This window comes from Hippocampus zosterae, chromosome 5, assembly GCF_025434085.1.
Source record: "Hippocampus zosterae strain Florida chromosome 5, ASM2543408v3, whole genome shotgun sequence".
NCBI classification, from domain to species: domain Eukaryota; kingdom Metazoa; phylum Chordata; class Actinopteri; order Syngnathiformes; family Syngnathidae; genus Hippocampus; species Hippocampus zosterae.
The window spans coordinates 27,299,928-27,325,407 of NC_067455.1; positions in this window are offsets into that span (position 1 = coordinate 27,299,928).

Below are 25,480 nucleotides of genomic sequence, written 5' to 3' on the forward strand. Positions count from 1 at the left end.
AATACATGTTGAAATGTGTGCATAAGTCCTTTGGTTTAGGCGTGACACTCATTTTCAGTTTTTATTGCTTTAAATGCACTTTCAGTCCGAGTTGAGCCCGTTTTTTTACTTTGAATGTATCTTCATAGGATTAAGTTGTGTAGTCAAATTAATGGTGATTTAGGCTTCAGGAGGTCAACCTGAACTAAATACATGTTGAAATGTGTGCATAAGTCCTTTGGTTTAGGCGTGACACTCATTTTCAGTTTTTATTGCTTTAAATGCACTTTCAGGCCTAGTTGAGCACATTTTGTGACTTTGAATGTACCTTCATAGGAATGAGTTGTGTAGTCAAATAAATGCTCATTTAGGCTTCAGGAGGTCAACCTGAACAAAATACATGTTGAAATGTGTGCATAAATCCTTTGGTTTAGGTGTGACACTCATTTTGAGTTTTTATTGCTTTAAATGCACTTTCAGGCCTAGTTGAGCACGTTTTGTGACTTTGAATGTACCTTCATAGGAATGAGTTGTGTAGTCAAATAAATGCTCATTTAGGCTTCAGGAGGTCAACCTGAACTAAATACATGTTGAAATGTGTGCATAAGTCCTTTGGTTTTGGCGTGACACTCATTTTCAGTTTTTATTGCTTTAAATGCACTTTCAGTCCGAGTTGAGCCCGTTTTTTTACTTTGAATGTATCTTCATAGGATTAAGTTGTGTAGTCAAATTAATGGTGATTTAGGCTTCAGGAGGTCAACCTGAACTAAATACATGTTGAAATGTGTGCATAAGTCCTTTGGTTTAGGCGTGACACTCATTTTCAGTTTTTATTGCTTTAAATGCACTTTCAGGCCTAGTTGAGCACGTTTTGTGACTTTGAATGTACCTTCATAGGAATGAGTTGTGTAGTCAAATTAATGCTCATTTAGGGTTCAGGAGGTCAACCTGAACTAAATACATGTTGAAATGTGTGCATAAGGCCTTTGGTTTAGGCGTGACACTCATTTTGAGTTTTTATTGCTTTAAATGCATTTTCAAGCCGAGTAGAGCACGTTTTTTTACTTTTAATGTATCTTCATAGGAATAAGTTGTGTAGTCAAATTAATGCTCATTTAGGCTTCAGGACGTCAACCTGAACTAAATACATGTTGAAATGTGTGCATAAGTCCTTTGGTTTAGGCGTGACACTCATTTTCAGTTTTTATTGCTTTAAATGCACTTTCAGTCCGAGTTGAGCCCGTTTTTTTACTTTGAATGTATCTTCATAGGAATAAGTTGTGTAGTCAAATTAATGCTCATTTAGGCTTCAGAATGTCAACCTGAACTAAATACATGTTGAAATGTGTGCATAAGTCCTTTGATTTAGGCGTGACACTCATTTTGAGTTTTTATTGCTTTAAATGCACTTTCAGGCCTAGTTGAGCACGTTTTGTGACTTTGAATGTACCTTCATAGGAATGAGTTGTGTAGTCAAATTAATGCTCATTTAGGCTTCAGGAGGTCAACCTGAACTAAATACATGTTGAAATGTGTGCATAAGTCCTTTGGTTTAGGCGTGACACTCATTTTCAGTTTTTATTGCTTTAAATGCACTTTCAGTCCGAGTTGAGCCCGTTTTTTTACTTTGAATGTATCTTCATAGGAATAAGTTGTGTAGTCAAATTAATGCTCATTTAGGCTTCAGAATGTCAACCTGAACTAAATACATGTTGAAATGTGTGCATAAGGCCTTTGGTTTAGGCGTGACACTCATTTTCAGTTTTTATTGCTTTAAATGTACTTTCAGTCCGAGTTGAGCCCGTTTTTTTCCTTTGAATGTTCCTTCATAGGAATGAGTTGTGTAGTCAAATTAATGCTCATTTAGGCTTCAGGAGGTCAACCTGAACTAAAAACATGTTGAAATGTGTGCATAAGGCCTTTGGTTTAGGCGTGGCACTCATTTTGAGTTTTTATTGCTTTAAATGCATTTTCAGGCCGAGTAGAGCACGTTTTTTTACTTTGAATGTATCTTCATAGGAATAAGTTGTGTAGTCAAATTAATGCTCATTTAGGCTTCAGGAGGTCAACCTGAACTAAATACATGTTGAAATGTGTGCATAAGTCCTTTGGTTTAGGCGTGACACTCATTTTCAGTTTTTATTGCTTTAAATGCACTTTCAGTCCGAGTTGAGCCCGTTTTTTTCCTTTGAATGTTCCTTCATAGGAATGAGTTGTGTAGTCAAATTAATGCTCATTTAGGCTTCAGGAGGTCAACCCGAACTAAATACATGTTGAAATGTGTGCATAAGGCCTTTGGTTTAGGCGTGACACTCATTTTGAGTTTTTATTGCTTTAAATGCATTTTCAGGCCGAGTAGAGCATGTTTTTTTACTTTGAATGTATCTTCATAGGAATAAGTTGTGTAGTCAAATTAATGCTCATTTAGGCTTCAGGAGGTCAACCTGAACTAAATACATGTTGAAATGTGTGCATAAGTCCTTTGGTTTAGGCGTGACACTCATTTTCAGTTTTTATTGCTTTAAATGCACTTTCAGTCCGAGTTGAGCCCGTTTTTTTACTTTGAATGTATCTTCATAGGAATAAGTTGTGTAGTCAAATTAATGCTCATTTAGGCTTCAGAATGTCAACCTGAACTAAATACATGTTGAAATGTGTGCATAAGTCCTTTGATTTAGGCGTGACACTCATTTTGAGTTTTTATTGCTTTAAATGCACTTTCAGGCCTAGTTGAGCACGTTTTGTGACTTTGAATGTACCTTCATAGGAATGAGTTGTGTAGTCAAATTAATGCTCATTTAGGCTTCAGGAGGTCAACCTGAACTAAATACATGTTGAAATGTGTGCATAAGTCCTTTGGTTTAGGCGTGACACTCATTTTCAGTTTTTATTGCTTTAAATGCACTTTCAGTCCGAGTTGAGCCCGTTTTTTTACTTTGAATGTATCTTCATAGGAATAAGTTGTGTAGTCAAATTAATGCTCATTTAGGCTTCAGAATGTCAACCTGAACTAAATACATGTTGAAATGTGTGCATAAGGCCTTTGGTTTAGGCGTGACACTCATTTTCAGTTTTTATTGCTTTAAATGTACTTTCAGTCCGAGTTGAGCCCGTTTTTTTCCTTTGAATGTTCCTTCATAGGAATGAGTTGTGTAGTCAAATTAATGCTCATTTAGGCTTCAGGAGGTCAACCTGAACTAAAAACATGTTGAAATGTGTGCATAAGGCCTTTGGTTTAGGCGTGGCACTCATTTTGAGTTTTTATTGCTTTAAATGCATTTTCAGGCCGAGTAGAGCACGTTTTTTTACTTTGAATGTATCTTCATAGGAATAAGTTGTGTAGTCAAATTAATGCTCATTTAGGCTTCAGGACGTCATCCTGAACTAAATACATGTTGAAATGTGTGCATAAGTCCTTTGGTTTAGGCGTGACACTCATTTTCAGTTTTTATTGCTTTAAATGTACTTTCAGTCCGAGTTGAGCCCGTTTTTTTCCTTTGAATGTTCCTTCATAGGAATGAGTTGTGTAGTCAAATTAATGCTCATTTAGGCTTCAGGAGGTCAACCTGAACTAAATACATGTTGAAATGTGTGCATAAGGCCTTTGGTTTAGGCGTGGCACTCATTTTGAGTTTTTATTGCTTTAAATGCATTTTCAGGCCGAGTAGAGCACGTTTTTTTACTTTGAATGTATCTTCATAGGAATAAGTTGTGTAGTCAAATTAATGCTCATTTAGGCTTCAGGACGTCATCCTGAACTAAATACATGTTGAAATGTGTGCATAAGTCCTTTGGTTTAGGCGTGACACTCATTTTCAGTTTTTATTGCTTTAAATGCACTTTCAGTCCGAGTTGAGCCCGTTTTTTTACTTTGAATGTATCTTCATAGGAATAAGTTGTGTAGTCAAATTAATGGTGATTTAGGCTTCAGGAGGTCAACCTGAACTAAATACATGTTGAAATGTGTGCATAAGTCCTTTGGTTTAGGCGTGACACTCATTTTCAGTTTTTATTGCTTTAAATGCACTTTCAGTCCGAGTTGAGCCCGTTTTTTTACTTTGAATGTATCTTCATAGGAATAAGTTGTGTAGTCAAATTAATGCTCATTTAGGCTTCAGGAGGTCAACCTGAACTAAATACCTGTTGAAATGTGTGCATAAGTCCTTTGGTTTAGGCGTGACACTCATTTTCAGTTTTTATTGCTTTAAATGCACTTTCAGTCCGAGTTGAGCCCGTTTTTTTCCTTTGAATGTTCCTTCATAGGAATGAGTTGTGTAGTCAAATTAATGCTCATTTAGGCTTCAGGAGGTCAACCCGAACTAAATACATGTTGAAATGTGTGCATAAGGCCTTTGGTTTAGGCGTGACACTCATTTTGAGTTTTTATTGCTTTAAATGCATTTTCAAGCCGAGTAGAGCACGTTTTTTTACTTTTAATGTATCTTCATAGGAATAAGTTGTGTAGTCAAATTAATGGTGATTTAGGCTTCAGGAGGTCAACCTGAACTAAATACATGTTGAAATGTGTGCATAAGTCCTTTGGTTTAGGCGTGACACTCATTTTGAGTTTTTATTGCTTTAAATGCACTTTCAGGCCTAGTTGAGCACGTTTTGTGACTTTGAATGTACCTTCATAGGAATGAGTTGTGTAGTTAAATTAATGCTCATTTAGGCTTCAGGAGGTCAACCTGAACTAAGTACATGTTGAAATGTGTGCATAAGTCCTTTGGTTTAGGCGTGACACTCATTTTGAGTTTTTATTGCTTTAAATGCACTTTCAGGCCTAGTTGAGCCCGTTTTTTTACTTTGAATGTTCCTTCATAGGAATGAGTTGTGTAGTCAAATTAATGCTCATTTAGGCTTCAGGAGGTCAACCTGAACTAAATACATGTTGAAATGTGTGCGTAAGGCCTTTGGTTTAGGCGCGACACTCATTTTGAGTTTTTATTGCTTTAAATGCATTTTCAGGCCGAGTAGAGCACGTTTTTTTACTTTGAATGTATCTTCATAGGAATAAGTTGTGTAGTCAAATTAATGCTCATTTAGGCTTCAGGACGTCAACCTGAACTAAATACATGTTGAAATGTGTGCATAAGTCCTTTGGTTTAGGCGTGACACTCATTTTCAGTTTTTATTGCTTTAAATGCACTTTCAGTCCGAGTTGAGCCCGTTTTTTTACTTTGAATGTATCTTCATAGGAATAAGTTGTGTAGTCAAATTAATGGTGATTTAGGCTTCAGGAGGTCAACCTGAACTAAATAAATGTTGAAATGTGTGCATAAGTCCTTTGGTTTAGGCGTGACACTCATTTTCAGTTTTTATTGCTTTAAATGCACTTTCAGTCCGAGTTGAGCCCGTTTTTTTACTTTGAATGTATCTTCATAGGATTAAGTTGTGTAGTCAAATTAATGGTGATTTAGGCTTCAGGAGGTCAACCTGAACTAAATACATGTTGAAATGTGTGCATAAGTCCTTTGGTTTAGGCGTGACACTCATTTTGAGTTTTTATTGCTTTAAATGCCCTTTCAGGCCTAGTTGAGCACGTTTTGTGACTTTGAATGTACCTTCATAGGAATGAGTTGTGTAGTCAAATTAATGCTCATTTAGGCTTCAGGAGGTCAACCTGAACTACATACATGTTGAAATGTGTGCATAAGTCCTTTGGTTTAGGCGTGACACTCATTTTCAGTTTTTATTGCTTTAAATGCACTTTCAGTCCGAGTTGAGCCCGTTTTTTTACTTTGAATGTTCCTTCATAGGAATAAGTTGTGTAGTCAAATTAATGCTCATTTAGGCTTCAGGAGGTCAACCTGAACTAAATACATGTTGAAATGTGTGCATAAGTCCTTTGGTTTAGGCGTGACACTCATTTTCAGTTTTTATTGCTTTAAATGCACTTTCAGTCCGAGTTGAGCCCGTTTTTTTACTTTGAATGTATCTTCATAGGAATAAGTTGTGTAGTCAAATTAATGGTGATTTAGGCTTCAGGAGGTCAACCTGAACTAAATACATGTTGAAATGTGTGCATAAGTCCTTTGGTTTAGGCGTGACACTCATTTTTGAGTTTTTTATTGCTTTAAATGCACTTTCAGGCCTTGTTGAGCACGTTTTGTGACTTTGAATGTACCTTCATAGGAATGAGTTGTGTTGTCAAATTAATGCTCATTTAGGCTTCAGGAGGTCAACCTGAACTAAATAAATGTTGAAATGTGTGCATAAGTCATTTGGTCTAGGCGTGACACTCATTATGAACCATTGATGAAATAAGTTTTATTTTTAAAAAAGCCAAAAAATGTGAAAGGGACGAAATTACAAATGTCCTGTGTGTTTCACATAGAGTACATACAGGCCAGCGATCCCGCTCCCTCTCTTTCTCTGTGACACACACGCTTCCGAGCGCGCCAGCACGCAGCAAGCACACACACAAACGCACGCACGCACACACACTCACACAAACGTACGCACAGACGAGCACGTATCGTAAACAACACACCAACGATGATTTAGATCAAAGAAACACTCACACATGTATGGGCACACGATCACGCGCGCGCAAACACACACACAAACTCATGAGAGGCACACACATCCGCACACGCTACGCATGTAAACAACATTTGGACACTGATTGAAGATCAAAGACTAACCCACGTGGAAGACTGAAAGATGCACAGCCAATCACCTAGGCTTTGCATCTTTTCACCTCCCCCTGCTCTCACACCACGTGGGCTAGATCCACTCGGGCTGTCATTGGTGGACGTCGTCGGTGTCAGAACAAATCAAGTGCAAGCAAAAGTTAAAACCTCTGAGTAATTCGTCATTTTTATCCGAATACAGTACTTTTTTTGGGGGGGGGGGGGTGCGCACAACACACACACGCACGCACCCACACAAACACACACAAACACATGCACACACTTACACACTCTCACACACGCACGCACACATACACTAGCAGGCATCAACAACACTTTAGACGTTGAAATGTGTGCAGACGTCCTTTGGTTTAGGCATGACACTCAATTTTAGTTTTTATTGATTCAAATGCATTTTCAGACAGAGCAGGGCACTTGCTGACTTTGAATGTATCTTCATGGGAATGAGTTGTGTGATCAAATTAATGCTCATTTAGGCTTCAGGAGGTCAACCTAAACTAAATACATGTTGAAATGTGTGCATAAGTCCTTTGATTTAGGCGTGAAACTCATTTTGAGATTTTATTGCTTTAAATGCACTTTCAGGCCTAGTTGAGCACGTTTTGTGACGTTGAATGTACCTTCATAGGAATGAGTTGTATAGACCAAATAATGCTCATTTAGGCTTCAGAATGTCAACCTGAACTAAATACATGTTGAAATGTGTGTATAAGTCCTTTGGTTTAGGCGTGACACTCAATTTGAGTTTTTATTGCTTTAAATGCATTTTCAGGCCGAGTAGAGCACGTTTCTGAGTTTGAATGTATCTTCATAGGAATGAGTTGTGTGATCAAATTAATGCTCATTTAGGCTTCAGAATGTCAACCTGAACTAAATACATGTTGAAATGTGTGCATAAGTCCTTTGGTTTAGGCGTGACACTCATTTTGAGTTTTTATTGCTTTAAATGCACTTTCAGGCCTAGTTGAGCACGTTTTGTGACTTTTAATGTACCTTCATAGGAATGAGTTGTGTAGTCAAATTATACTCATTTAGGCTTCAGGAGGTCAACCTGAACTAAATACATGTTGAAATGTGTGCATAAGTCCTTTGGTTTAGGCGTGACACTCATTTTCAGTTTTTATTGCTTTAAATGCACTTTCAGTCCGAGTTGAGCCCGTTTTTTTACTTTGAATGTTCCTTCATAGGAATGAGTTGTGTAGTCAAATTAATGCTCATTTAGGCTTCAGGAGGTCAACCTGAACTAAATACATGTTGAAATGTGTGCATAAGGCCTTTGGTTTAGGCGTGACACTCATTTTGAGTTTTTATTGCTTTAAATGCATTTTCAGGCCGAGTAGAGCACGTTTTTTTACTTTGAATGTATCTTCATAGGAATAAGTTGTGTAGTCAAATTAATGCTCATTTAGGCTTCAGGACGTCAACCTGAACTAAATACATGTTGAAATGTGTGCATAAGTCCTTTGGTTTAGGCGTGACACTCATTTTCAGTTTTTATTGCTTTAAATGCACTTTCAGTCCGAGTTGAGTCCGTTTTTTTACTTTGAATGTATCTTCATAGGATTAAGTTGTGTAGTCAAATTATTGGGGATTTAGGCTTCAGGAGGTCAACCTGAACTAAATACATGTTGAAATGTGTGCATAAGTCCTTTGGTTTAGGCGTGACACTCATTTTGAGTTTTTATTGCTTTAAATGCACTTTCACGCCTAGTTGAGCACGTTTTGTGACTTTGAATGTACCTTCATAGGAATGAGTTGTGTAGTCAAATAAATGCTCATTTAGGCTTCAGGAGGTCAACCTGAACTAAATACATGTTGAAATGTGTGCATAAGTCCTTTGGTTTTGGTATGACACTCAATTTGAGTTTTTATTGCTTTAAATGCACTTTCAGGCCTAGTTGAGCCCGTTTTTTTACTTTGAATGTTCCTTCATAGGAATAAGTTGTGTAGTCAAATTAATGCTCATTTAGGCTTCAGGAGGTCAACCTGAACTAAATACATGTTGAAATGTGTGCATAAGTCCTTTGGTTTAGGCGTGACACTCATTTTGAGTTTTTATTGCTTTAAATGCACTTTCAGGCCTAGTTGAGCACGTTTTGTGACTTTGAATGTACCTTCATAGGAATGAGTTGTGTAGTCAAATAAATGCTCATTTAGGCTTCAGGAGGTCAACCTGAACTAAATACATGTTGAAATGTGTGCATAAGTCCTTTGGTTTAGGTGTGACACTCATTTTGAGTTTTTATTGCTTTAAATGCATTTTCAGGCCGAGTAGAGCACGTTTCTGAGTTTGAATGTGTCTTCATAGGAATGAGTTGTGTGATCAAATTAATGGTGATTTAGGCTTCAGGAGGTCAACCTGAACTAAATACATGTTGAAATGTGTGCATAAGTCCTTTGGTTTAGGCGTGACACTCATTTTGAGTTTTTATTGCTTTAAATGCACTTTCAGGCCTAGTTGAGCACGTTTTGTGACTTTGAATGTACCTTCATAGGAATGAGTTGTGTAGTCAAATAAATGCTCATTTAGGCTTCAGGAGGTCAACCTGAACTAAATACATGTTGAAATGTGTGCATAAATCCTTTGGTTTAGGTGTGACACTCAATTTGTGTTTTTATTGCTTTAAATGCATTTTCAGGCCGAGTAGAGCACGTTTTTTTACTTTGAATGTATCTTCAAAGGAATGGGATGTGTAGTCAAATTAATGCTCATTTAGGCTTCAGGAGGTCAAGCTGAACAAAATACATGTTGAAATGTGTGCATAAATCCTTTGGTTTAGGTGTGACACTCATTTTGAGTTTTTATTGCATCAAATGCACTTTCAGGCCTAGTTGAGCACGTTTTGTGACTTTGAATGTACCTTCATAGGAATGAGTTGTGTAGTCAAATAAATGCTCATTTAGGCTTCAGGAGGTCAACCTGAACTAAATACATGTTGAAATGTGTGCATAAGTCCTTTGGTTTTGGTATGACACTCAATTTGAGTTTTTATTGCTTTAAATGCACTTTCAGGCCTAGTTGAGCACGTTTTGTGACTTTGAATGTACCTTCATAGGAATGAGTTGTGGAGTCAAATAAATGCTCATTTAGGCTTTAGGAGGTCAACCTGAACTAAATACATGTTGAAATGTGTGCATAAGTCCTTTGGTTTAGGCGTGACACTCATTTTGAGTTTTTATTGCTTTAAATGCACTTTCAGTCCGAGTTGAGCCCGTTTTTTTACTTTGAATGTATCTTCATAGGAATAAGTTGTGTAGTCAAATTAATGCTCATTTAGGCTTCAGAATGTCAACCTGAACTAAATACATGTTGAAATGTGTGCATAAGTCCTTTGGTTTAGGCGTGACACTCATTTTGAGTTTTTATTGCTTTAAATGCATTTTCAGGCCGAGTAGAGCACGTTTCTGAGTTTGAATGTATCTTCATAGGAATGAGTTGTGTACCCCCCGGTACCTCCAGCCGCTACTATTTCCGCGGGCCGCGTTCCAACACTATTCACCCCGGCCAAGAGGCCTCTTCCCCGGCCACACTCGCCGCCGGGCCGGCCCGCACCCCGCCATTGAGACTGCATGGGAATTATTATTTTTTTATCTCTCAACCTGTCCAAGAGGCCTGCTGCCCGCCGCAATCGCCGCCGGGCCGGCCCGCACCCCGCCATTGAGACTGCACGGGAATTATTATTTTTTTATCTCTCAACCTGTCCAAGAGGCCTGCTGCCCGCCGCACTCGCCGCCGGGCCGGCCCGCACCCCGCCATTGAGACTGCATGGGAATTATTATTTTTTTATCTCTCAACCTGTCCAAGAGAACTGCTGCCCGCCGCAATCGCCGCCGGGCCGGCCGCACCCCGCCATTGAGACTGAACGGAATTATTTATTTTTTTAACTTGGCCACCGCGCCGGAGCGGGCTTCGCCCCCGGTACCTCCAGACGCTACTATTTCCGCGGGCCGCGTTCCAACACTATTCACCCCGGCCAAGAGGCCTCTTCCCCGGCCACACTCGTCCGCCGGGCCGGCCCGCACCCCGCCATTGAGACTGCATGGGAATTATTATTTTTTTATCTCTCAACCTGTCCAAGAGGCCTGCTGCCCGCCGCAATCGCCGCCGGGCCGGCCCGCACCCTGCCATTGAGACTGAACGGGGATTATTTATTTTTTTAACTTGGCCGCCGGGCCGGGGCGGGCATCGCCCCCGGTACCTCCAGCCGCTACTATTTCCGCGGGCCGTGTTCCAACACTATTCACCCCGGCCAAGAGGCCTATTCCCCGGCCCGCACCCCGCCATTGAGACTGCATGGGAATTATTATTTTTTTATCTCTCAACCTGTCCAAGAGGCCTGCTGCCCGCCGCAATCGCCGCCGGGCCGGCCCGCACCCTGCCATTGAGACTGAACGTGTATTATTTATTTTTTTAACTTGGCCGCCGGGCCGGGGCGGGCATCGCCCCCGGTACCTCCAGCCGCTACTATTTCCGCGGGCCGTGTTCCAACACTATTCACCCCGGCCAAGAGGCCTATTCCCCGGCCCGCACCCCGCCATTGAGACTGCACGGGAATTATTATTTTTTTTATCTCTCAACCTGTTCAAGAGGCCTGCTGCCCGCCGCACTCGCCGCCGGGCCGGCCTGCACCCCGCCATTGAGACTGCACGGGAATTATTATTTTTTTATCTCTCAACCTGTCCAAGAGGCCTGCTGCCCGCCGCACTCGCCGCCGGGCCGGCCCGCACCCCGCCATTGAGACTGCATGGGAATTATTATTTTTTTATCTCTCAACCTGTCCAAGAGAACTGCTGCCCGCCGCAATCGCCGCCGGGCCGGCCCGCACCCCGCCATTGAGACTGAACGGGGATTATTATTTTTTTTAACTCGGCCGCCGGGCCGGGGCGGGCTTCGCCCCCGGTACCTCCAGCCGCTTCTATTTACGCGCGCCGAGTTCCAACATATTCACCCCAGCCAAGAGGCCTCTTCCCCGGCCACACTCGTCCGCCGGGCCGGCCCGCACCCCGCCATTGAGACTGCACGGGAATTATTATTTTTTTATCTCTCAACCTGTCCAAGAGGCCTGCTGCCCGCCGCACTCGCCGCCGGGCCGGCCCGCACCCCGCCATTGAGACTGCATGGGAATTATTATTTTTTTATCTCTCAACCTGTCCAAGAGGCCTGCTGCCCGCCGCAATCGCCGCCGGGCCGGCCCGCACCCCGCCATTGAGACTGAACGGAATTATTTATTTTTTTAACTTGGCCGCCGGGCCGGGGCGGGCTTCGCCCCCGGTACCTCCAGCCGCTACTATTTCCGCGGGCCGCGTTCCAACACTATTCACCCCGGCCAAGAGGCCTCTTCCCCGGCCACACTCGGCCACCGGGCCGGCCCGCACCCCGCCATTGAGACTGCATGGGAATTATTATTTTTTTATCTCTCAACCTGTCCAAGAGGCCTGCTGCCCGCCGCACTCGCCGCCGGGCCGGCCCGCACCCCGCCATTGAGACTGCATGGGAATTATTATTTTTTTATCTCTCAACCTATCCAAGAGAACTGCTGCCCGCCGCAATCGCCGCCGGGCCGGCCCGCACCCCGCCATTGAGACTGAACGGAATTATTATTTTTTTTAACTCGGCCGCCGGGCCGGGGCGGGCATCGCCCCCGGTACCTCCAGCCGCTACTATTTCCGCGGGCCGTGTTCCAACACTATTCACCCCGGCCAAGAGGCCTATTCCCCGGCCCGCACCCCGCCATTGAGACTGCATGGGAATTATTATTTTTTTATCTCTCAACCTGTCCAAGAGGCCTGCTGCCCGCCGCAATCGCCGCCGGGCCGGCCCGCACCCTGCCATTGAGACTGAACTGGGATTATTTATTTTTTTAACTTGGCCGCCGGGCCGGGGCGGGCATCGCCCCCGGTACCTCCAGCCGCTACTATTTCCGCGGGCCGTGTTCCAACACTATTCACCCCGGCCAAGAGGCCTATTCCCCGGCCCGCACCCCAACATTGAGACTGCACGGGAATTATTATTTTTTTTATCTCTCAACCTGTCCAAGAGGCCTGCTGCCCGCCGCACTCGCCGCCGGGCCGGCCCGCACCCCGCCATTGAGACTGAACGGGGATTATTATTTTTTTAAACTCGGCCGCCGGGCCGGGGCGGGCTTCGCCCCCGGTACCTCCAGCCGCTTCTATTTACGCGCGCCGCGTTCCAACATATTCACCCCGGCCAAGAGGCCTCTTCCCCGGCCACACTCGTCCGCCGGGCCGGCCCGCACCCCGCCATTGAGACTGCACGGGAATTATTATTTTTTTATCTCTCAACCTGTCCAAGAGGCCTGCTGCCCGCCGCACTCGCCGCCGGGCCTGCCCGCACCCCGCCATTGAGACTGCATGGGAATTATTATTTTTTTATCTCTCAACCTGTCCAAGAGAACTGCTGCCCGCCGCAATCGCCGCCGGGCCGGCCGCACCCCGCCATTGAGACTGAACGGAATTATTTATTTTTTTAACTTGGCCACCGCGCCGGGGCGGGCTTCGCCCCCGGTACCTCCAGACGCTACTATTTCCGCGGGCCGCGTTCCAACACTATTCACCCCGGCCAAGAGGCCTCTTCCCCGGCCACACTCGTCCGCCGGGCCGGCCCGCACCCCGCCATTGAGACTGCACGGGAATTATTATTTTTTTATCTCTCAACCTGTCCAAGAGGCCTGCTGCCCGCCGCACTCGCCGCCGGGCCGGCCCGCACCCCGCCATTGAGACTGCATGGGAATTATTATTTTTTTATCTCTCAACCTGTCCAAGAGGCCTGCTGCCCGCCGCAATCGCCGCCGGGCCGGCCCGCACCCTGCCATTGAGACTGAACGTGTATTATTTATTTTTTTAACTTGGCCGCCGGGCCGGGGCGGGCATCGCCCCCGGTACCTCCAGCCGCTACTATTTCCGCGGGCCGTGTTCCAACACTATTCACCCCGGCCAAGAGGCCTATTCCCCGGCCCGCACCCCGCCATTGAGACTGCACGGGAATTATTATTTTTTTTATCTCTCAACCTGTTCAAGAGGCCTGCTGCCCGCCGCACTCGCCGCCGGGCCGGCCTGCACCCCGCCATTGAGACTGCACGGGAATTATTATTTTTTTATCTCTCAACCTGTCCAAGAGGCCTGCTGCCCGCCGCACTCGCCGCCGGGCCGGCCCGCACCCCGCCATTGAGACTGCATGGGAATTATTATTTTTTTATCTCTCAACCTGTCCAAGAGAACTGCTGCCCGCCGCAATCGCCGCCGGGCCGGCCCGCACCCCGCCATTGAGACTGAACGGGGATTATTATTTTTTTTAACTCGGCCGCCGGGCCGGGGCGGGCTTCGCCCCCGGTACCTCCAGCCGCTTCTATTTACGCGCGCCGAGTTCCAACATATTCACCCCAGCCAAGAGGCCTCTTCCCCGGCCACACTCGTCCGCCGGGCCGGCCCGCACCCCGCCATTGAGACTGCACGGGAATTATTATTTTTTTATCTCTCAACCTGTCCAAGAGGCCTGCTGCCCGCCGCACTCGCCGCCGGGCCGGCCCGCACCCCGCCATTGAGACTGCATGGGAATTATTATTTTTTTATCTCTCAACCTGTCCAAGAGGCCTGCTGCCCGCCGCAATCGCCGCCGGGCCGGCCCGCACCCCGCCATTGAGACTGAACGGAATTATTTATTTTTTTAACTTGGCCGCCGGGCCGGGGCGGGCTTCGCCCCCGGTACCTCCAGCCGCTACTATTTCCGCGGGCCGCGTTCCAACACTATTCACCCCGGCCAAGAGGCCTCTTCCCCGGCCACACTCGGCCACCGGGCCGGCCCGCACCCCGCCATTGAGACTGCATGGGAATTATTATTTTTTTATCTCTCAACCTGTCCAAGAGGCCTGCTGCCCGCCGCACTCGCCGCCGGGCCGGCCCGCACCCCGCCATTGAGACTGCATGGGAATTATTATTTTTTTATCTCTCAACCTATCCAAGAGAACTGCTGCCCGCCGCAATCGCCGCCGGGCCGGCCCGCACCCCGCCATTGAGACTGAACGGAATTATTATTTTTTTTAACTCGGCCGCCGGGCCGGGGCGGGCATCGCCCCCGGTACCTCCAGCCGCTACTATTTCCGCGGGCCGTGTTCCAACACTATTCACCCCGGCCAAGAGGCCTATTCCCCGGCCCGCACCCCGCCATTGAGACTGCATGGGAATTATTATTTTTTTATCTCTCAACCTGTCCAAGAGGCCTGCTGCCCGCCGCAATCGCCGCCGGGCCGGCCCGCACCCTGCCATTGAGACTGAACTGGGATTATTTATTTTTTTAACTTGGCCGCCGGGCCGGGGCGGGCATCGCCCCCGGTACCTCCAGCCGCTACTATTTCCGCGGGCCGTGTTCCAACACTATTCACCCCGGCCAAGAGGCCTATTCCCCGGCCCGCACCCCAACATTGAGACTGCACGGGAATTATTATTTTTTTTATCTCTCAACCTGTCCAAGAGGCCTGCTGCCCGCCGCACTCGCCGCCGGGCCGGCCCGCACCCCGCCATTGAGACTGAACGGGGATTATTATTTTTTTAAACTCGGCCGCCGGGCCGGGGCGGGCTTCGCCCCCGGTACCTCCAGCCGCTTCTATTTACGCGCGCCGCGTTCCAACATATTCACCCCGGCCAAGAGGCCTCTTCCCCGGCCACACTCGTCCGCCGGGCCGGCCCGCACCCCGCCATTGAGACTGCACGGGAATTATTATTTTTTTATCTCTCAACCTGTCCAAGAGGCCTGCTGCCCGCCGCACTCGCCGCCGGGCCGGCCCGCACCCCGCCATTGAGACTGCATGGGAATTATTATTTTTTTATCTCTCAACCTGTCCAAGAGAACTGCTGCCCGCCGCAATCGCCGCCGGGCCGGCCGCACCCCGCCATTGAGACTGAACGGAATTATTTATTTTTTTAACTTGGCCACCGCGCCGGGGCGGGCTTCGCCCCCGGTACCTCCAGACGCTACTATTTCCGCGGGCCGCGTTCCAACACTATTCACCCCGGCCAAGAGGCCTCTTCCCCGGCCACACTCGTCCGCCGGGCCGGCCCGCACCCCGCCATTGAGACTGCATGGGAATTATTATTTTTTTATCTCTCAACCTGTCCAAGAGGCCTGCTGCCCGCCGCAATCGCCGCCGGGCCGGCCCGCACCCTGCCATTGAGACTGAACGGGGATTATTTATTTTTTTAACTTGGCCGCCGGCCCGGGGCGGGCATCGCCCCCGGTACCTCCAGCCGCTACTATTTCCGCGGGCCGTGTTCCAACACTATTCACCCCGGCCAAGAGGCCTATTCCCCGGCCCGCACCCCGCCATTGAGACTGCATGGGAATTATTATTTTTTTATCTCTCAACCTGTCCAAGAGGCCTGCTGCCCGCCGCAATCGCCGCCGGGCCGGCCCGCACCCTGCCATTGAGACTGAACGTGTATTATTTATTTTTTTAACTTGGCCGCCGGGCCGGGGCGGGCATCGCCCCCGGTACCTCCAGCCGCTACTATTTCCGCGGGCCGTGTTCCAACACTATTCACCCCGGCCAAGAGGCCTATTCCCCGGCCCGCACCCCGCCATTGAGACTGCACGGGAATTATTATTTTTTTTATCTCTCAACCTGTTCAAGAGGCCTGCTGCCCGCCGCACTCGCCGCCGGGCCGGCCTGCACCCCGCCATTGAGACTGCACGGGAATTATTATTTTTTTATCTCTCAACCTGTCCAAGAGGCCTGCTGCCCGCCGCACTCGCCGCCGGGCCGGCCCGCACCCCGCCATTGAGACTGCATGGGAATTATTATTTTTTTATCTCTCAACCTGTCCAAGAGAACTGCTGCCCGCCGCAATCGCCGCCGGGCCGGCCCGCACCCCGCCATTGAGACTGAACGGGGATTATTATTTTTTTTAACTCGGCCGCCGGGCCGGGGCGGGCTTCGCCCCCGGTACCTCCAGCCGCTTCTATTTACGCGCGCCGAGTTCCAACATATTCACCCCAGCCAAGAGGCCTCTTCCCCGGCCACACTCGTCCGCCGGGCCGGCCCGCACCCCGCCATTGAGACTGCACGGGAATTATTATTTTTTTATCTCTCAACCTGTCCAAGAGGCCTGCTGCCCGCCGCACTCGCCGCCGGGCCGGCCCGCACCCCGCCATTGAGACTGCATGGGAATTATTATTTTTTTATCTCTCAACCTATCCAAGAGAACTGCTGCCCGCCGCAATCGCCGCCGGGCCGGCCCGCACCCCGCCATTGAGACTGAACGGAATTATTATTTTTTTTAACTCGGCCGCCGGGCCGGGGCGGGCATCGCCCCCGGTACCTCCAGCCGCTACTATTTCCGCGGGCCGTGTTCCAACACTATTCACCCCGGCCAAGAGGCCTATTCCCCGGCCCGCACCCCGCCATTGAGACTGCATGGGAATTATTATTTTTTTATCTCTCAACCTGTCCAAGAGGCCTGCTGCCCGCCGCAATCGCCGCCGGGCCGGCCCGCACCCTGCCATTGAGACTGAACTGGGATTATTTATTTTTTTAACTTGGCCGCCGGGCCGGGGCGGGCATCGCCCCCGGTACCTCCAGCCGCTACTATTTCCGCGGGCCGTGTTCCAACACTATTCACCCCGGCCAAGAGGCCTATTCCCCGGCCCGCACCCCAACATTGAGACTGCACGGGAATTATTATTTTTTTTATCTCTCAACCTGTCCAAGAGGCCTGCTGCCCGCCGCACTCGCCGCCGGGCCGGCCCGCACCCCGCCATTGAGACTGAACGGGGATTATTATTTTTTTAAACTCGGCCGCCGGGCCGGGGCGGGCTTCGCCCCCGGTACCTCCAGCCGCTTCTATTTACGCGCGCCGCGTTCCAACATATTCACCCCGGCCAAGAGGCCTCTTCCCCGGCCACACTCGTCCGCCGGGCCGGCCCGCACCCCGCCATTGAGACTGCACGGGAATTATTATTTTTTTATCTCTCAACCTGTCCAAGAGGCCTGCTGCCCGCCGCACTCGCCGCCGGGCCGGCCCGCACCCCGCCATTGAGACTGCATGGGAATTATTATTTTTTTATCTCTCAACCTGTCCAAGAGAACTGCTGCCCGCCGCAATCGCCGCCGGGCCGGCCGCACCCCGCCATTGTGACTGAACGGAATTATTTATTTTTTTAACTTGGCCACCGCGCCGGGGCGGGCTTCGCCCCCGGTACCTCCAGACGCTACTATTTCCGCGGGCCGCGTTCCAACACTATTCACCCCGGCCAAGAGGCCTCTTCCCCGGCCACACTCGTCCGCCGGGCCGGCCCGCACCCCGCCATTGAGACTGCATGGGAATTATTATTTTTTTATCTCTCAACCTGTCCAAGAGGCCTGCTGCCCGCCGCAATCGCCGCCGGGCCGGCCCGCACCCTGCCATTGAGACTGAACGGGGATTATTTATTTTTTTAACTTGGCCGCCGGCCCGGGGCGGGCATCGCCCCCGGTACCTCCAGCCGCTACTATTTCCGCGGGCCGTGTTCCAACACTATTCACCCCGGCCAAGAGGCCTATTCCCCGGCCCGCACCCCGCCATTGAGACTGCATGGGAATTATTATTTTTTTATCTCTCAACCTGTCCAAGAGGCCTGCTGCCCGCCGCAATCGCCGCCGGGCCGGCCCGCACCCTGCCATTGAGACTGAACGTGTATTATTTATTTTTTTAACTTGGCCGCCGGGCCGGGGCGGGCATCGCCCCCGGTACCTCCAGCCGCTACTATTTCCGCGGGCCGTGTTCCAACACTATTCACCCCGGCCAAGAGGCCTATTCCCCGGCCCGCACCCCGCCATTGAGACTGCACGGGAATTATTATTTTTTTTATCTCTCAACCTGTTCAAGAGGCCTGCTGCCCGCCGCACTCGCCGCCGGGCCGGCCTGCACCCCGCCATTGAGACTGCACGGGAATTATTATTTTTTTATCTCTCAACCTGTCCAAGAGGCCTGCTGCCCGCCGCACTCGCCGCCGGGCCGGCCCGCACCCCGCCATTGAGACTGCATGGGAATTATTATTTTTTTATCTCTCAACCTGTCCAAGAGAACTGCTGCCCGCCGCAATCGCCGCCGGGCCGGCCCGCACCCCGCCATTGAGACTGAACGGGGATTATTATTTTTTTTAACTCGGCCGCCGGGCCGGGGCGGGCTTCGCCCCCGGTACCTCCAGCCGCTTCTATTTACGCGCGCCGAGTTCCAACATATTCACCCCAGCCAAGAGGCCTCTTCCCCGGCCACACTCGTCCGCCGGGCCGGCCCGCACCCCGCCATTGAGACTGCACGGGAATTATTATTTTTTTATCTCTCAACCTGTCCAAGAGGCCTGCTGCCCGCCGCACTCGCCGCCGGGCCGGCCCGCACCCCGCCATTGAGACTGCATGGGAATTATTATTTTTTTATCTCTCAACCTGTCCAAGAGGCCTGCTGCCCGCCGCAATCGCCGCCGGGCCGGCCCGCACCCCGCCATTGAGACTGAACGGAATTATTTATTTTTTTAACTTGGCCGCCGGGCCGGGGCGGGCTTCGCCCCCGGTACGTCCAGCCGCTACTATTTCCGCGGGCCGCGTTCCAACACTATTCACCCCGGCCAAGAGGCCTCTTCCCCGGCCACACTCGGCCACCGGGCCGGCCCGCACCCCGCCATTGAGACTGCATGGGAATTATTATTTTTTTATCTCTCAACCTGTCCAAGAGGCCTGCTGCCCGCCGCACTCGCCGCCGGGCCGGCCCGCACCCCGCCATTGAGACTGCATGGGAATTATTATTTTTTTATCTCTCAACCTATCCAAGAGAACTGCTGCCCGCCGCAATCGCCGCCGGGCCGGCCCGCACCCCGCCATTGAGACTGAACGGAATTATTATTTTTTTTAACTCGGCCGCCGGGCCGGGGCGGGCATCGCCCCCGGTACCTCCAGCCGCTACTATTTCCGCGGGCCGTGTTCCAACACTATTCACCCCGGCCAAGAGGCCTATTCCCCGGCCCGCACCCCAACATTGAGACTGCACGGGAATTATTATTTTTTTTATCTCTCAACCTGTCCAAGAGGCCTGCTGCCCGCCGCACTCGCCGCCGGGCCGGCCCGCACCCCGCCATTGAGACTGAACGGGGATTATTATTTTTTTAAACTCGGCCGCCGGGCCGGGGCGGGCTTCGCCCCCGGTACCTCCAGCCGCTTCTATTTACGCGCGCCGCGTTCCAACATATTCACCCCGGCCAAGAGGCCTCTTCCCCGGCCACACTCGTCCGCCGGGCCGGCCCGCACCCCGCCATTGAGACTGCACGGGAATTATTATTTTTTTATCTCTCAACCTGTCCAAGAGGCCTGCTGCCCGCCGCACTCGCCGCCGGGCCGGCCCGCACCCCACCATTGAGACTGCATGGGAATTATTATTTTTTTATCTCTCAACCTGTCCAAGAGAACTGCTGCCCGCCGCAATCGCCGCCGGGCCGGCCGCACCCCGCCATTGAGACTGAACGGAATTATTTATTTTTTTAACTTGGCCACCGCGCCGGGGCGGGCTTCGCCCCCGGTACCTCCAGACGCTACTATTTCCGCGGGCCGCGTTCCAACACTATTCACCCCGGCCAAGAGGCCTCTTCCCCGGCCACACTCGTCCGCCGGGCCGGCCCGCACCCCGCCATTGAGACTGCATGGGAATTATTATTTTTTTATCTCTCAACCTGTCCAAGAGGCCTGCTGCCCGCCGCAATCGCCGCCGGGCCGGCCCGCACCCTGCCATTGGGACTGAACGGGGATTATTTATTTTTTTAACTTGGCCGCCGGCCCGGGGCGGGCATCGCCCCCGGTACCTCCAGCCGCTACTATTTCCGCGGGCCGTGTTCCAACACTATTCACCCCGGCCAAGAGGCCTATTCCCCGGCCCGCACCCCGCCATTGAGACTGCATGGGAATTATTATTTTTTTATCTCTCAACCTGTCTAAGAGGCCTGCTGCCCGCCGCAATCGCCGCGGGGCCGGCCCGCACCCTGCCATTGAGACTGAACGTGTATTATTTATTTTTTTAACTTGGCCGCTGGGCCGGGGCGGGCATCGCCCCCGGTACCTCCAGCCGCTACTATTTCCGCGGGCCGTGTTCCAACACTATTCACCCCGGCCAAGAGGCCTATTCCCCGGCCCGCACCCCGCCATTGAGACTGCACGGGAATTATTATTTTTTTTATCTCTCAACCTGTCCAAGAGGCCTGCTGCCCGCCGCACTCGCCGCCGGGCCGGCCCGCACCCCGCCATTGAGACTGCACGGGAATTATTATTTTTTTATCTCTCAACCTGTCCAAGAGGCCTGCTGCCCGCCGCACTCGCCGCCGGGCCGGCCCGCACCCCGCCATTGAGACTGCATGGGAATTATTATTTTTTTATCTCTCAACCTGTCCAAGAAAACTGCTGCCCGCCGCAATCGCCGCCGGGCCGGCCCGCACCCCGCCATTGAGACTGAACGGGGATTATTATTTTTTTTTAACTCGGCCGCCGGGCCGGGGCGGGCTTCGCCCCCGGTACCTCCAGCCGCTTCTATTTACGCGCGCCGAGTTCCAACATATTCACCCCGGCCAAGAGGCCTCTTCCCCGGCCACACTCGTCCGCCGGGCCGGCCCGCACCCCGCCATTGAGACTGCACGGGAATTATTATTTTTTTATCTCTCAACCTGTCCAAGAGGCCTGCTGCCCGCCGCAATCGCCGCCGGGCCGGCCCGCACCCCGCCATTGAGACTGCATGGGAATTATTATTTTTTTATCTCTCAACCTGTCCAAGAGAACTGCTGCCCGCCGCAATCGCCGCCGGGCCGGCCCGCACCCCGCCATTGAGACTGAACGGAATTATTATTTTTTTTAACTCGGCCGCCGGGCCGGGGCGGACTTCGCCCCCGGTACCTCCAGAAGCTACTATTTCCGCGGGCCGCGTTCCAACACTATTAACCCCGTTCAAGAGGCCTCTTCCCCGGCCACACTCGGCCACCGGGCCGGCCCGCACCCTGCCATTGAGACTGAAGGGATTATTTATTTTTTTAACTTGGCGGCCGGCCCGGGGCGGGCATCGACCCCGGTACCTCCAGCCGCTACTATTTCCGCGGGCCGTGTTCCAACACTATTCACCCCGGCCAAGAGGCCTATTCCCCGGCCCGCACCCCGCCATTGAGACTGCATGGGAATTATTATTTTTTTATCTCTCAACCTGTCCAAGAGGCCTGCTGCCCGCCGCAATCGCCGCCGGGCCGGCCCGCACCCTGCCATTGAGACTGAACGGGGATTATTTATTTTTTTAACTTGGCCGCCGGGCCGGGGCGGGCATCGCCCCCGGTACCTCCAGCCGCTACTATTTCCGCGGGCCGTGTTCCAACACTATTCACCCCGGCCAAGAAGCCTATTCCCCGGCCCGCACCCCGCCATTGAGACTGCACGGGAATTATTATTTTTTTATCTCTCAACCTGTCCAAGAGGCCTGCTGCCCGCCGCACTCGCCGCCGGGCCGGCCCGCACCCCGCCATTGAGACTGAACGGGAATTATTATTTTTTTTAACTGGGCCGCCGGGCAGGGGCGGGCTTCGCCCCCGGTACCTCCAGCCGCTTCTATTTACGCGCGCCGCGTTCCAACATATTCACCCCGGCCAAGAGGCCTCTTCCCCGGCCACACTCGTCCGCCGGGCCGGCCCGCACCCCGCCATTGAGACTGCACGGGAATTATTATTTTTTTATCTCTCAACCTGTCCAAGAGGCCTGCTGCCCGCCGCACTCTCCGCCGGGCCGGCCCGCACCCCGCCATTGAGACTGCATGGGAATTATTATTTTTTTATCTCTCAACCTGTCCAAGAGAACTGCTGCCCGCCGCAATCGCCGCCGGGCCGGCCGCACCCCGCCATTGAGACTGAACGGAATTATTTATTTTTTTAACTTGGCCGCCGGGCCGGGGCGGGCTTCGCCCCCGGTACCTCCAGACGCTACTATTTCCGCGGGCCGCGTTCCAACACTATTCACCCCGGCCAAGAGACCTCTTCCCCGGCCACACTTGTCCGCTGGGCCGGCCCGCACCCCGCCATTGAGACTGCATGGGAATTCTTATTTTTTTATCTCTCAACCTGTCCAAGAGGCCTGCTGCCCGCCGCAATCGCCGCCGGGCCGGCCCGCACCCTGCCATTGAGACTGAACAGGGATTATTTATTTTTTTAACTTGGCCGCCGGCCCGGGGCGGGCATCGCCCCCGGTACCTCCAGCCGCTACTATTTCCGCGGGCCGTGTTCCAACACTATTCACCCCGGCCAAGAGGCCTATTCCCCGGCCCGCACCCCGCCATTGAGACTGCATGGGAATTATTATTTTTTTATCTCTCAACCTGTCCAAGAGGCCTGCTGCCCGCCGCAATCGCCGCCGGGCCGGCCCGCACCCTGCCATTGAGACTGAACGTGTATTATTTATTTTTTTAACTTGGCCGCCGGGCCGGGGCGGGCATCGCCCCCGGTACCTCCAGCCGCTACTATTTCCGCGGGCCGTGTTCCAACACTATTCACCCCGGCCAAGAGGCCTATTCCCCGGCCCGCACCCCGCCATTGAGACTGCACGGGAATTATTATTTTTTTAACTTGGCCGCCGGGCCGGGGCGGGCTTCGCCCCCGGTACCTCCAGCCGCTTCTATTTACGCGCGCCGAGTTCCAACATATTAGCCCCGGCCAAGAGGCCTCTTCCCCGGCCACACTCGTCCGCCGGGCCGGCCCGCACCCCGCCATTGAGACTGCACGGGAATTATTATTTTTTTATCTCTCAACCTGTCCAAGAGGCCTGCTGCCCGCCGCACTCGCCGCCGGGCCGGCCCGCACCCCGCCATTGAGACTGCATGGGAATTATTATTTTTTTATCTCTCAACCTGTCCAAGAGAACTGCTGCCCGCCGCAATCGCCGCCGGGCCGGCCCGCACCCCGCCATTGAGACTGAACGGAATTATTATTTTTTTTAACTCGGCCGCCGGGCCGGGGCGGGCTTCGCCCCCGGTACCTCCAGACGCTACTATTTCCGCGGGCCGCGTTCCAACACTATTAACCCCGTTCAAGAGGCCTCTTCCCCGGCCACACTCGGCCACCGGGCCGGCCCGCACCCTGCCATTGAGACTGAAGGGATTATTTATTTTTTTAACTTGGCCGCCGGGCCGGGGCGGGCTTCGCCCCCGGTACCTCCAGCCGCTTCTATTTACGCGCGCCGAGTTCCAACATATTAGCCCCGGCCAAGAGGCCTCTTCCCCGGCCACACTCGTCCGCCGGGCCGGCCCGCACCCCGCCATTGAGACTGCACGGGAATTATTATTTTTTTATCTCTCAACCTGTCCAAGAGGCCTGCTGCCCGCCGCACTCGCCGCCGGGCCGGCCCGCACCCCGCCATTGAGACTGCATGGGAATTATTATTTTTTTATCTCTCAACCTGTCCAAGAGAACTGCTGCCCGCCGCAATCGCCGCCGGGCCGGCCCGCACCCCGCCATTGAGACTGAACGGAATTATTATTTTTTTTAACTCGGCCGCCGGGCCGGGGCGGGCTTCGCCCCCGGTACCTCCAGACGCTACTATTTCCGCGGGCCGCGTTCCAACACTATTAACCCCGTTCAAGAGGCCTCTTCCCCGGCCACACTCGTCAGCCGGGCCGGCCCGCACCCCGCCATTGAGACTGCATGGGAATTATTATTTTTTTATCCCTCAACCTGTCCAAGAGGCCTGCTGCCCGCCGCAATCGCCGCCGGGCCGGCCCGCACCCTGCCATTGAGACTGAACGGGGATTATTTATTTTTTTAACTTGGCCGCCGGGCCGGGGCGGGCTTCGCCCCTGGTACCTCCAGCCGCTACTATTTCCGCGGGCCGCGTTCCAACACTATTCACACCGGCCTAGAGGCCTCTTCCCCGGCCACACTCGTCCGCCGGGCCGGCCCGCACCCCGCCATTGAGACTGCACGGGAATTATTATTTTTTTATCTCTCAACCTGTCCAAGAGGCCGGCTGCCCGCCGCACTCGCCGCCGGGCAGGCCCGCACCCCGCCATTGAGACTGCACGGGAATTATTATTTTTTTATCTCTCAACCTGTCCAAGAGGCCTCTTCCCCGGCCACACTCGTCCGCCGGGCCGGCCTGCACCCCGCCATTGAGACTGCACGGGAATTATTTTTTTTTTTATCTCTCAACCTGTCCAAGAGGCCTGCTGCCCGCCGCACTCGCCGCCGGGCCGGCCCGCACCCCGCCATTGAGACTGCACGGGAATTATTATTTTTTTTATCTCTCAAACTGTCCAAGAGGCCTACTGCCCGCCGCAATCGCCGCCGGGCCGGCCCGACTGAACGGGGATTATTATTTTTTTATCTCTCAACCTGTCCAAGAGGCCTGCTGCCCGCCGCACTCGCCGCTGGGCCGGCCCGCACCCCGCCATTGAGACTGCATTGGAATTATTATTTTTTTATCTCTCAACCTGTCCAAGAGGCCTGCTACCCGCCGCAATCGCCGCCGGGCCGGCCCGCACCCTGCCATTGAGACTGAACAGGGATTATTTATTTTTTTAACTTGGCCGCCGGGCCGGGGCGGGCATCGCCCCCGGTACCTCCAGCCGCTACTATTTCCGCGGGCCGCGTTCCAACACTATTCACCCCGGCCAAGAGGCCTCTTCCCCGGCCACACTCGTCCGCCGGGCCGGCCCGCACCCCGCCATTGAGACTGAACGGGATTATTATTTTTTTTAACTCGGCCGCCGGGCCGGGGCGGGCTTCGCCCCCGGTACCTCCAGCCGCTACTATTTCCGCGGGCCGCGTTCCAACACTATTAACCCCGGCCAAGAGG